The sequence below is a fragment of the Rhododendron vialii genome, chromosome 7a (genome assembly GCF_030253575.1).
Source record: "Rhododendron vialii isolate Sample 1 chromosome 7a, ASM3025357v1".
Lineage (NCBI taxonomy): Eukaryota > Viridiplantae > Streptophyta > Magnoliopsida > Ericales > Ericaceae > Rhododendron > Rhododendron vialii.
The window spans coordinates 19305169-19317677 of record NC_080563.1 but is presented as its reverse complement, the minus strand read 5'-3'; positions in this window follow the sequence as shown (position 1 = coordinate 19317677).

Below are 12509 nucleotides of genomic sequence, written 5' to 3'. Positions count from 1 at the left end.
GCTTAAGGATGAAGAACCAGAGAAGCTGGAGCATGCTATGAGCCGTTGGTGGCAAAAAAAGAGGCTTGAGCAACTTGATCTGCTAGGAAGCATAACCGTATCGATACAGTTCCTGGAGTATCGATACAGTTTCAAAACAGAGAGAAATCCAGCCTTCAACGTATCGACACGGATCTCAGCGTATCGATACGTTTCTGTGTGTATTGTTATGGGTCGTCTACGAGGAATCCTGGTTTCAGAGCAAGACAGCTCAGTATCGATACGAGAGGCTTACCGACTTACTTTTTGACAGCTTTTAACTTTCCATAAGTGGCAAGTTTCCACTTTTGGCTGTATTTTGGATATTTTGGAGGAGAAAGAGAGTCTCTTTGTATAAATAGGACCACCTCTCTCCCTCCTTTACTACCTAGTCCATTACTTTCTTATTTTGTACGCCATTAATGTCTCTTTAAGTTTTTCAAGTTTAATTTCCAAAGAACTCAAGTAAGTCATTCTTGTGTATTAATTTCCTGTTTATTAAAGTTGTAGCTACGAACTAGATCTTTTCTAATATCAAGTTTGTTCCCGTTTTCATCGGTGATAAATCATGTCTCGTTTTTATGCTTTGGTTTACGCTTTAGCTATGAGTGAGTAGTTACTTGGTTAAGTCTCGGGGTAATCTTTCCCGAGAACTCAGGTAGTCTCAAACCTTTGGGCTGAAAAGCATGATTTTTCGGAATAGAGTTTAACTTGTATTTTTGGTCTAAACAAAGGGGTGTTAACTCCTTGGTAATGTGCTTAGTCAAGCGGTCTTCGCAAGCGGCTCGCAGAGGGCTCGTGGCCTCCTATGTGTTCGATAAATTTTAAAAACAAGTTGGCTCACCTTCGTTTAATCACATCTTTCAATAAATGTAGTCATTAAAGCTCAATCCTCCGGGTGCGAGCGTGCGGTCATGATTCTCGCTTGAGTTATAATCGAGAATCGGTAACGGCCTTAGTCAACGGTTAGACGATCCCTAGACTTGCCTCTTTTAAGTTCATTAAGCAAATTTCTAGTCTTGTTTCTTTTTAACATTTCCACCGTTTAAAGAAAAACCAAGTTGGCCATCTTAAACGCCCGCAATCCGTCATAAAACCTTCAATCCGAATTAAGCTATATTCGATTCTCTGTGGGAACGATCCCGGACTTCCGGATATTATGCTATCAACGACCTAGCCTACGCTTGGAGTTTCCAACCTTATATTTGAAGGCAAGGTCGGGAGTTAAGCATTTACCCGAACCGACCCGAACCGAAATATTATCAAATTTTCATTTTTCAAACATTATTGATTTGCTTATAAAAAAAAACTAGCCACAAAAGTAGGAATTAAACACCAAAATAAAAATCAACATTACTAAACAACCACAGTAGCAACCAATTGAAACTAAACAACATTACAAAACAACAACCGCATTAGCAACAAACTGAAACTGGTCATGTTCTTAAAGCTTGAAGCTTCATTACAAGATTACATCTTCTGAAACTGAAACTTAAAGTTCAATTACAACTTAAATTTCTGAAACATCCAGAGACCATTCAACTGGTTCTGTTCTTGCATTCACATCCAGAGACCATTCACCAAAATAATACCCTTGTTCTTGCATCCACATCCACAGACCATTCACCACAATAATACCTCTGTTCTCGCATCCACATCCGCAGACCATTCACCACAATAATACAACTTAAAGTTCAGTTGCATGTTCTGACAAGGCAACCACAAGTACACCCAACAAAAATAAGTCACATAGTTTTCCAAAAAAACAACCACAGTAGCAACAAGTTAAAACCACAAAGAAATTGTCCTAGTTCAAGCACCACAGAGATGAAAAAAAAGAAGTTTGTTTTGAGCTTCAAATGTCAACTTCATTTGTAGAATTCATACCTGTTTAAATGGACAACAAAAATATTCAATTAATATGAGTAATATACAATGTTAAAACCACAAGAAACATAAAACAAATGCCAATTACCTCACGAGTCACGCACGAATCCCCTGATTCCGCATTATTATATATGGTGGTGTACCCTAATGTGGGTTCACCTAACAAATATAAAAGAAACAAATTCATAAGTACTAGTTTTATTTTACTAAAGGTAGAAAAATACAAGATAGTAAGTTGATTACCTTTCATTTCCTCAGCCCACAACCAACTTTGAGCACACATCAAAGCATCCATCGTATCGGGATGAAGTCTACTACGATGTGGACTCACCAACCTACCACTCGCACTAAATGCAGACTCAGAAGCAACCGTCGATACTGGAATAGCTAACAGACCCCTAGCCATGGCTTGTAAAATTGGATACTTGGGTTGATGTGATTTCCACTAATTCAATACATCAAATCCCACTGATTTTGGCAAGGCAGGTTTGGACAAATAATGATCCAACTCCAATTTTGCAGTATCGATTGTTCTACTTCTCTTCGACTCCCTAAGCATATAAACATCATACTTTGATAGTGACTCTTCTTCAATAGAACTTAATTGGGAAGAAGAGTCGCCAATACCCTCCATCATTGAATTAGGACTTTGGTACTCCTTAAGCAATTTATAAAAAAGTGCACGAACTTTCTCAACTTCTTCCTTATAAGTTGCTAGAAACAATAATTTAAAATAGAACTCCAACACGTTAATCTTGTACCTTGGATCCAACACAGCAGAAACCCCCACAACACCATGTACCACAGACCAATACTTGTCAAAATTTTCTACCATTCTTTTGGCCATTTCCCTAATCACTTGATTTTCAGAATGGAGCGAATCTCTCAATTCAAGTCTAATCTCACATATATTTGGGGTTTAATGACAGTGTTCCGATGAAACTCTACTGCGATAATAAAGCTGCCATCAACATTGCTCATAATCCCGTTTAGCATGACAGAACGAAGCATATAGAGATTGATCGACACTTCATCAAGAAAAAGTTGAACGAGGGTTTGATATGTATGCCGTTTGTGAGATCTGGAGATCAGTTAGCTGATATATTCACAAAAGGGCTGGGTAGCAAGAGTTTTTGTAACGCCCCTGAATTTTGGTCAATAAAAAATTTTGTTAAAAATTTTTATTTTATTTAAATTACTTATTTTAACTTGGGTGGCTATATGATTCTTGTTATTTTCCGTCGTAGTTAGATTTTGGTCGTTAGTTAACTCTCGACTAGAAAAAACTACGTGACCAATTTAGTTAATTTCCAACCGACTACTTGGAGGAACCGAGCAACCGACTTACCTAGTTACTAGATGAACCTTTTGGACCTTTTGAAACTCTTGAACCTTTGTCTTTACCCATTGGTCCATAATGGTTAGGATAATTTTTATCCATTGGACAATAGGCCTCCTATTAAAATATTTTTGGTAAGTACAAGATATAATATGTTAATGGTTTATAAAAACATGTGCAAAGTATATTTATTCTTTGTTTATTGGGGATTCTCCCACCCCTCCATTATCCATTGGTTAATAACCACAAGGGTAATTTTTGTCCATTGGATAATAAACTTTTTATTATAAAAGTACATGTAGTCTTTTAAAAAGACTTAAATTATGATTTAAAGTACTCGTACCTTATTATCCATTGGACGATAACCGTTAGGGGAATTATTATCCATTGGGCAATAGCCCAAATCTTTCTACCAAGTACAAGGTTACATTTTAAATTGGATTCCCATGTACTTTTGTGCATTAAACTATTGGGGTATATCTAAACCCTAGATTTACTAGTACTTGTACTCTATTACAAACTAATGGGGAGAATCCTAGCCTTTTTATTTAATTGGGGTACTTGGTACTACACCTATATTTAATATAGGGCTTTTGTCACATGCTTTAAAAAGGACAACTTTAATTATTTTAAATAAAAGTTTCCTTTTAACATTTGTCCATTGGACAATAAAAGTTAAGGGATTTATTGTCCATTGGGTAAAAGAGTTATTCTTTCAAGCAAGTACAAGGGTTCATTAAATTAGTCCTTTGTTTTTCCCCATGTGATAAAGTACACATTATTTTATTATTAAAAGTACTTGTAGCCTTTAAGGCCTAAGTTTTCCTAAGTACCCTTTTATTATTTTGTATTGGGGTTTTGTACCCAATTGGTTTAATTTATTAGGGAGTTGATCTTCCTAGAGTACATTTGTACACTAGTTTATTTTATTTAAAGAGACATGTGCTTATTTATTTGTTAGTAGGAGAAACTTAGCCTTTAAGTTTCCTTGACCCTTGTACCAAAGGTACCCATTGTTTATTGTTATTTGTACTTATATATATATATATATATATATATATGCTAGTACTTGAGAGAGAGAGAGAGAGAGAGAGAGAGAGAGAGAGAGGGGGAGAGAGAGAGATGGGCCGAGAGAGAGAGATAGGAGAGAGAGAGGGAGAGATTTTTGTTGTACTTCCATGATCTTTCTTCATCTTTCAAATCCATGGGAGAATCTCTTCCCTAACCAAACATAACTCTCCATTGTACATCTGTCAATTGTTTAGTACCCAAATCTTGTACCATTGTCTCCTTGTTACCAACAAATCTTCCCTAATCCCATCCTTGGTACAAATCCTAGCCATGCAAGCCTAATACCCTAGCCCATCAAGCTTTCAATCAAAGTTTGACAAGTGAAAGATTGAGTTATGGAGCAAATCCATGGGAGATTTAAAGAGAGAGAGGGCCGGCCATTAGAGAGGGAGAGGGAGCCAAAGTTTTGCCTATAAATAGCACCCCATGCGTCTCATTCAACTCACACCTTCACCTAGCAACTTCTCTCTCTAGAATAATCTTGTTCTTTCTTTGTTCTTGTTAGTTCTTTCTTTGTTCTTGAGTTCTTCAAGAAACTCAACCTAGGCCGCCACTAAACCACCACCCGACCACCCTCTCAATCCAAAAGTAGTAGTAGTTATAGTCAAGTAGAAGTTTCGAGAGAAACCTTTCTCTTTCGAAGCTACCGGAGACCACCGTAGGAAGTTACTCCGCCCGACCACCGTCGTACTTTTCGTACCCGACTAACCTTCCGTAGCCGACTACCACCAAGAAGTAAGGTAGAACCCCTTGACCCTAACTCTACGTATAGAACCGTATGTTAGAACGGCAAGGAAATCCTTACTTACTTCCTATTTACTTACTCAAGTATAACGTTGTTATTTTGAACCGCTAATTGTATGTAGTTCATCCTTACGTACTTATCGTTTGATTAAAAGTATTCGTATTTTGATCTTTAAGATAGTTATGAATATGCGTATATGAGTTGCTTGTATTACTTGTGGTATGTGATAAAGCATAAGTGATTTCACTCCAAAGACGTCCGTACATGTGGCGTTGTGCTTTGAATAAAGCATAAGTGATACACTCCAAAGGCGTCCGTACATGTGGCGTTATGCTATAAGTAATAAATGAGCGTGATGAGTAATATAGAATTAGATGATCTTGTTAGGATGATTCTTGCTTACGTTTGTCCTACCGCGGAGTCTTTATATGTAAACGAGACACGAGAACCGAGAAAGTAGAAACATGACACCTAGGGTGTGATTTAAGAAAATGTTTTTTTTGAGGAAGAAAATATTTTGAAACTACATAATGACCGATTTTGGGAGACATTATGTGAGTTGTGTGCGTGTGTAAAAGAAACATTTGAAAAGGTTGAAATGTTGAAAACTCGTAATGTGGCTGGACTTGGTAGCCCATTGCGTGGATTGTGAAAACCACAATGTGGCCAGACGTGGTAGCCCATTGTGTGGTGTGTGTTTTGTGTGTGTTCCAATGGGATTCGGAAAAAACGGAACCATTGTGAGGTTGTGTGCCAATGGGAACCCGGCGCGGCGGAACTATTGTGAGGATACTTGGCGACCCGGCTCGGCGGAACCAAGGTTGGGTGTGTAGCTTGGTCATCCGCGGTACGGAGCCAATGCAAATATTTTTGTGTGCCAATGGGAACCTGGCGCGGCGGAACCATTGTGAGGATACTTGGGAACCCGGCGCGGCGGAACCAAGGTTGGGTGTATAGCTTGGTTATCCGCGGTACGGAGCTAATGCAAATATTTTTGTGTGCCAATGGGAACCCGGCGCGGCGGAACCATTGTGAGGACACTTGGAAACCCGGCGTGGCGGAACCAAGGTTGGGTGTGTAGCTTGGTTATCCGCGGTACGGAGCCAATGCAAATAGCTTTGTGTGCCAATGAGAATCCGGCGCGGCGAAACCATTGTGAGGATACTTGGGAACCCGGCGCGGCGGAACCAAGGTTGGGTGTGTAGCTTGGTTATCCGCGGTACGGAGCCAATGCAAATGATTTTAAAAGGTTGGGTGTGTAGCTTGGTTATCTGCGGTACGGAGCCAATGCAAATGATTTTTGAAAGGTTGTTTTGTAAATGAAATTGTTGACACAGTCTACGATGAGTCACGTAGGAGAAACACGAAACTCTTGGACACCAACGATAGATGATTAATGAATGTGGATGTGTCATTGTTAGCTGCGTATATATGTATCATGTGGAAATCGATGTGTTATTTCCTGTTGTTTGTAAGTTATGAGTTAGCGGGTATGGGATTACTCTGCTGAGCTTTGTAGCTCACGGTGTAGCCTTTTTGGTGACCCTGACATATTATATGGGTGGCGACGCCGGTATAATGTGTTAGATTTTGTAGATGATCAGGGTAAGCAGTTCACCGTGGAGGCTTTTGGAGCTGAAGAGCTGGCTAGGATGGAGAAGAAGGAGGAGCTGTAGTTAGGAACCGTAGAACCCCCTTCATTTGTGTAAATATTGAACTCTTGTGAGAATAATTGTTGTAATAAGAGCCAGACTCCATTTGATGTTATCAATAAAATGTCCTTTTAACGTACCCAAAATTCAGGGCGTTACAGATTTTATCAATAAATTGTCTTCTTAACGTACCCAAAATTCGGGGCGTTACAGTTTTCATCCTATTGTGTCCAAGTTGGACTTGATTGATATCTTCGCACCAACTTGAGGGGGAGTGTTAGATGTAATTATGTGTATTATCATGTAATTAGTTTAAGTATTTACGATCATAGTGCAATTATTGTACAGCATGTATATATTTCCACGTTAAATGAAAAATAACCCTAAGTGGTTTTTCCTCTCTATTACGATTACCCTAAATCGAACACTTTCTTTGTCATTTCCTTTCATGGCGGTCACAGTAATGGCGGAACTACTTAGCATCTAATAATGCAACCTGCCTCTATTGTTTGTTGCAGTCATTCATCTGCATAGTTATCTCCATCAAAGAAAATCAGCAACACTAGCATATCTGCCTGACTCCTTCCTTGATTGCATGATGCAAGTTACTCTATCCTAGGGATTTTGCGATGCTCTTAGTCTGGCTGGAAACCTTTGTCGCACAATCAAGTCCTAATTTCTTAGTACTACCCACATTCAATTGGTGAACTGTTTCTTCAAAATATTCCTCTCTTTTTTTGTGATGTTGTCCAATAAGCTACAGTATCTCGAATTTTCTCAATACCTACCTTGATAACATCCAGCCCATCTTTAACAATAAGATTAAGAATGTGCGAATAACACGCATATGAAACAAATTCTCACCCAACATGAGAGATGTATTATCAAGTTTGTCCCACAAAAGATCAATCATGGCATCATTGGTAGAGCAATTATCAACCGTTATGCTTGAAATCTTCCTATCAATGTTTCAATCCATCAAACAATTCACCAATTGGTCACATAGAACTTCTTTTGTATGTGGACATGGCACATATATGAACCTCACATGCAACATTGATATTTAATTAAAAATGGAAAAATAAAAATTTACATTGAATAAAGGAATAAAGATAACGATGTTAGTTAGAAATATCTCAAAATGCGACTTTGCAAAGTCCAAGAATCGTCAATAAAGTGTGCTATGACAGCCATGAAGCCTTTCTTTTGATTACTCGAAGTCCACATATCCGTTGTGATAGCCAATCTACTTGTATTACTCACCACCAAACTCAATGTCTTCCCCCTATGGTGCTCATATATCTTAAATATTTCACTCTTCATTGTGTTTCTACACGGCACCTTAAATAAAGGTTGAAGTGCATTTGAATACCTCTTAAATCCAACATGGTCCACAATTGAAAGAGGATACTCATTCATGATTATGGCATTTGCAAGTTCTTTCCGTGCCGTACCATGATCAAAGCTATATGAAGTTAGTAGCAAAGGACGGTCTTTGTTCATGAAATTGTTTGTTAGAACTTGCTGCCTCATGGTATCCTTCTTTTGGTGTTTCCGAATATAGTGTTGTGATAAATGTGATGTTCCATTCTTTGTTTCTCCATTTATTTTGGCTCCACAATACTTGCAAACAGCCTTGTAAACCCCCGCAATTTTCACCCTATTATAGTGAGCCCAATAAGGACTCCTTAGCTTTTTATTGTCATCGCCATCAGAAACTTTATCTGATAGTATTTCGACTTCTTCACCTGCATTTTCATTTGTATCATTGTTGAGAGGGGATGATTATTGTAAGGGGCTACTAGTTGGTTGTGATGGTCCAGAAGGACCAGAAGCATCAATCGGATTTGTTGACTGAGCAATCGAATCGATAGGTGATTCAGACATCTTTAATCCCAAGAAAATACCAGATGATTCAACATATAAAGCTTCCAAAGTACATAGCTAAATGCATTCCAAAGTACACAACAATTTCAATTTTTGGTTGCTTCCCAGTCCAAGGACATGTTTCTTCTAGTGCAAAAAATTAACGCTCATGCAATGCTACTATACACTCAGACAATTACTCCATTCATTTTGACTCTAGACAATCATATGCAAACTACTCAATTGTTCAACAAGAAACCTGCGTCAAATGATAAGAAACAGAAAATACTACTAACTAACTACCAACAAACTAACAGACTGGAGGGGCTAGGCCGCCACCTCAACTCAGCAAACAAAATATGCGAGGGGTTATACCACCACATCGGCTAAGCAATGCAATCAAATAAAACTAACTGTACTAACAAAAACAAACTCAATATTTAGCCTGGCTTCATTACACCTCAAGTTTGGCATAAAACAAGGTTAGAGGTATCTACCAAGCTAAATACAAGCTACTAACACATAAACTACTAAACTACTACTACATGAAAGAAGCGGGATAGTTACAGCGGTCTCGGCAAGCGGGATACTCACTGTTCACCTTCCGAGAGCGAGAGAGAAAATGTATTTTGAAATGTTGGAAGAAGACTTGCTGGATCGAAAATAGCTACCACAACAGCTATCTTAGTACACTATCTATCCCATATGCACACATCGAACGAAATCCATGAGTAAGTGCGTAAGCACAAGAATTTTTATGATTAAAATCAAAAGTTAGGCATATCAAGAATGTTTTCTCTCGAATCTATACTGTTTTTTTTTTTTTGGTAAATTCGAATCTTTATTATTTTTAGATTCAAAACCATTTGAGTATCAAATGGTTTTTACCAATTTTTTTGAGAAACTGAAACAGATCAAACTATTTCACATATTTACTTTTGGTATTCAAACTGAAACAAAATCAAAACTCACCAAGAATCAAAAGACCCTACGTATTCACAACAGACGACTTTTGCATATGAGGCTTGGCAAGATTGATTAGGTATTCACATTCATCCTTAGACTGCACAACAGAAACAGAATGAAGATTCACAAGGCATGTAATGAAACTTCAATCAGGCACGGAATAGAGTTAAACATAACAATATCAAACAGATCAAACTTCAATCGTCAATATTAAGCACTTTTTCAAGACAGTCACTATGAAACAATATTAGATCTAGTTCAAGAAACCCAGGAATACCCACCAATTTCTTCTTTTTAAAAAAAAAAAACAGTTATACAAATATAAACTGAAGAAATTTAAAGAGAGAGCTAAAGATTGGGTACTCGGTAGTCAATGACTCACTGACTCACTCTTCACCTTCCGAGAGACAGAGAGAGAATGGATTCTGGAATGTTACTTCGCACTTGTTGGATCGAAGAGAGAGAGAGAGAGAGAGAGAGAGTGTGTGTGTGTGTGTGTGTGTGTCTTCTCGGTTCCCTGCATGGCCGAAGTATACAACAAAGTAACAAACAATGTCACATAGTTTGAAGTCTCAATCCGAAATAGAGAGAAATAGATCTGATCAAAATCGCCTCCTCAATCCGAAATAAATAGAGAGAGAGAGAGAGAGAGAGAGAGAGAGAGAGAGAGAGAGAGAGAGAGAGAGAGAGAGAGAGAGAGAGAGAGAGACCTCAAAAGCTTGATCTAAATCGCCTCCTCTTCGGTTGAATGAATCGACTCTCCCTCATTGAGGTCTGAGAGTGATGAGAAGTGATGAGAAGTGAAAGTGGACTGAAAACCCTAAGACAATATACGTGAATATATATAGCAGGGGTAATTTTGTAGTATACACATATAGGCAGGGGTAGTTTGGTAATTTACTACTTCAGTTTGGGTTCGGTTCAGGTCGGGGTTCGATTCGGGTATCTACTGAACCAGAACCAAATCGAAACCCGTTCGGGTATCCTCCATGCCAACCATACCTGTACCCACGGGGAATATTTTTTTTATGGTTCGGGGATAATTTCGGTTATCGGTTCAGGTACCCATTGGTTCGGTTCGAATTGCCATCCCTATGGGTGGCGTATGCCGGTGTGCCTTCGATCCGTTGAATCTTTGTAATCCCTTTTAAAGATTAATTTATAAAAAAAAATTTCCGGTCAAAATGAAATAACTCTTTTGTTAGTGTGAACGAGATGGTATGTACGTAATGCTGAAACTTGTTGATTAGTATAAATGAATTGCAAAAAACTCCTAAGTTTTTCTCCCTTTTTCCTTGGGTGGAAACACCTAATATATACCTTCAATTAAAAGTACTCATGGTGAATCGTTGAAGGGGACAATAGTAGTTCCATTTTACCTCACATGTGATCACAAAATATATTATCACACATCAAAGATTAGTCTTGATTCATATTTTACACCAAATGCTTTATGGTAATGCACATTGTAGCAACATCACTACAGAAATACTACATAGATATGGTAGATATGTTCTCTTCCGAAAGATGGAAGTTCCTTGTAAAAGTGGGTGCCCAGTTTTTGTGCACTTCAAAACAAAACTACTTTGATCACCCAGGTGACCTGTATGCCGACATCCCAGAAATGCTATTAGCAAAGAAGCTCACAAAGAAGACAACAAGGAAACACGTGGAAAGCATGTGCGTCTCATTCTTCCTTCCCCTTCACAACCCAAGAAAAAAAAAAGGTCAAAAGTTCAACTCATCTTCTAGTTTGTTAATCTAACTATTCTAACAATATCGATTTTTGCCAAGCAAAAAAAGAAGAGAGTAAGTAAGTCTAAATAAACCAAAGTTTGCAAACAAGCTGCAAATCAACTAACTGTGCCTAAGGTTGCAAATTAATGAATCTAACAAGTGCTTGTCCGCCATGACGTTGCATGTACAAATTCCATAGAAGCTAAACATTTCAAATCTTTGGGCCACTGATGGTTTGCTAGGTTAGTGGCGGAGCCACTTGAGGACGACCGGGGGCATGCGCGCCCCCACTGAATACTCTTTTTTTTTTCTTTCAGATTTTGTATTTTTTCCTTGTAATTGGCTTCTTAAATTATTCTTTGTTTAATTACTTTAATACATTTTGTATATATTTCACTCTCAACTTTTTGTTTCCAATATTACAACAATTCCACTACACTTGCGAAGTGAGATGTTTAATGAATAAAAAGAGTCACCACTCACTATTTGAAACTCCTCAATACATAATGTCCAAATTTGTAAGTGGCTAAACCATGGGTTATATGCATTATACTTCATTAATTATTTACTATTTTAAAAGTAATCTTGTCTTTATCGATAGAACTCACAACGTGTGATGAAATTAGAGGTTTAAGCATAAAATTTGAAAATAAAAGCATATTTTTTCTGATTGGATCAAGATTGCAAAATATTAACATTTTAGTTATTGTGTATCTAACTGCTATTAGACTTGGTCCATTGAGACAATTCAAACAATTGATTTATTTTGATAGTTTATGAAATTACTACCTTCCTTAGTAAATGTGTGAGCTTTTTTTTAAATTATTTTTAGCACAAGCATTCTTTTATTATTTTGGTGTTGCTAATTATGAATTTTTTTTTTGTTGAAGTGTGTTTAAAAAGTGCTCGCAGTATCGTTAATTCCTGGCTACGCCACCGTGCTAGGTTGTTAACTTCAAGGCTCAAAATTAGTTGATGTGTGCGTAAGATGGCCTAGACATCAAGTTATTAAAAAAAAAAAAAGGAGAACGACATTGGGCGTGCAAATATTACAAAGAAAATTTATAACGAAAGAAAGACTGTTTCAATCATGCCGAAGAATATTCCAAAAATATTATCAAAATAATCATGATATATATATATATATATATATATATATATATATATATATATATATATATATCAGTCCGTCTCCCGTAAGGACCACCTCATTTTAATAAAATGCGGA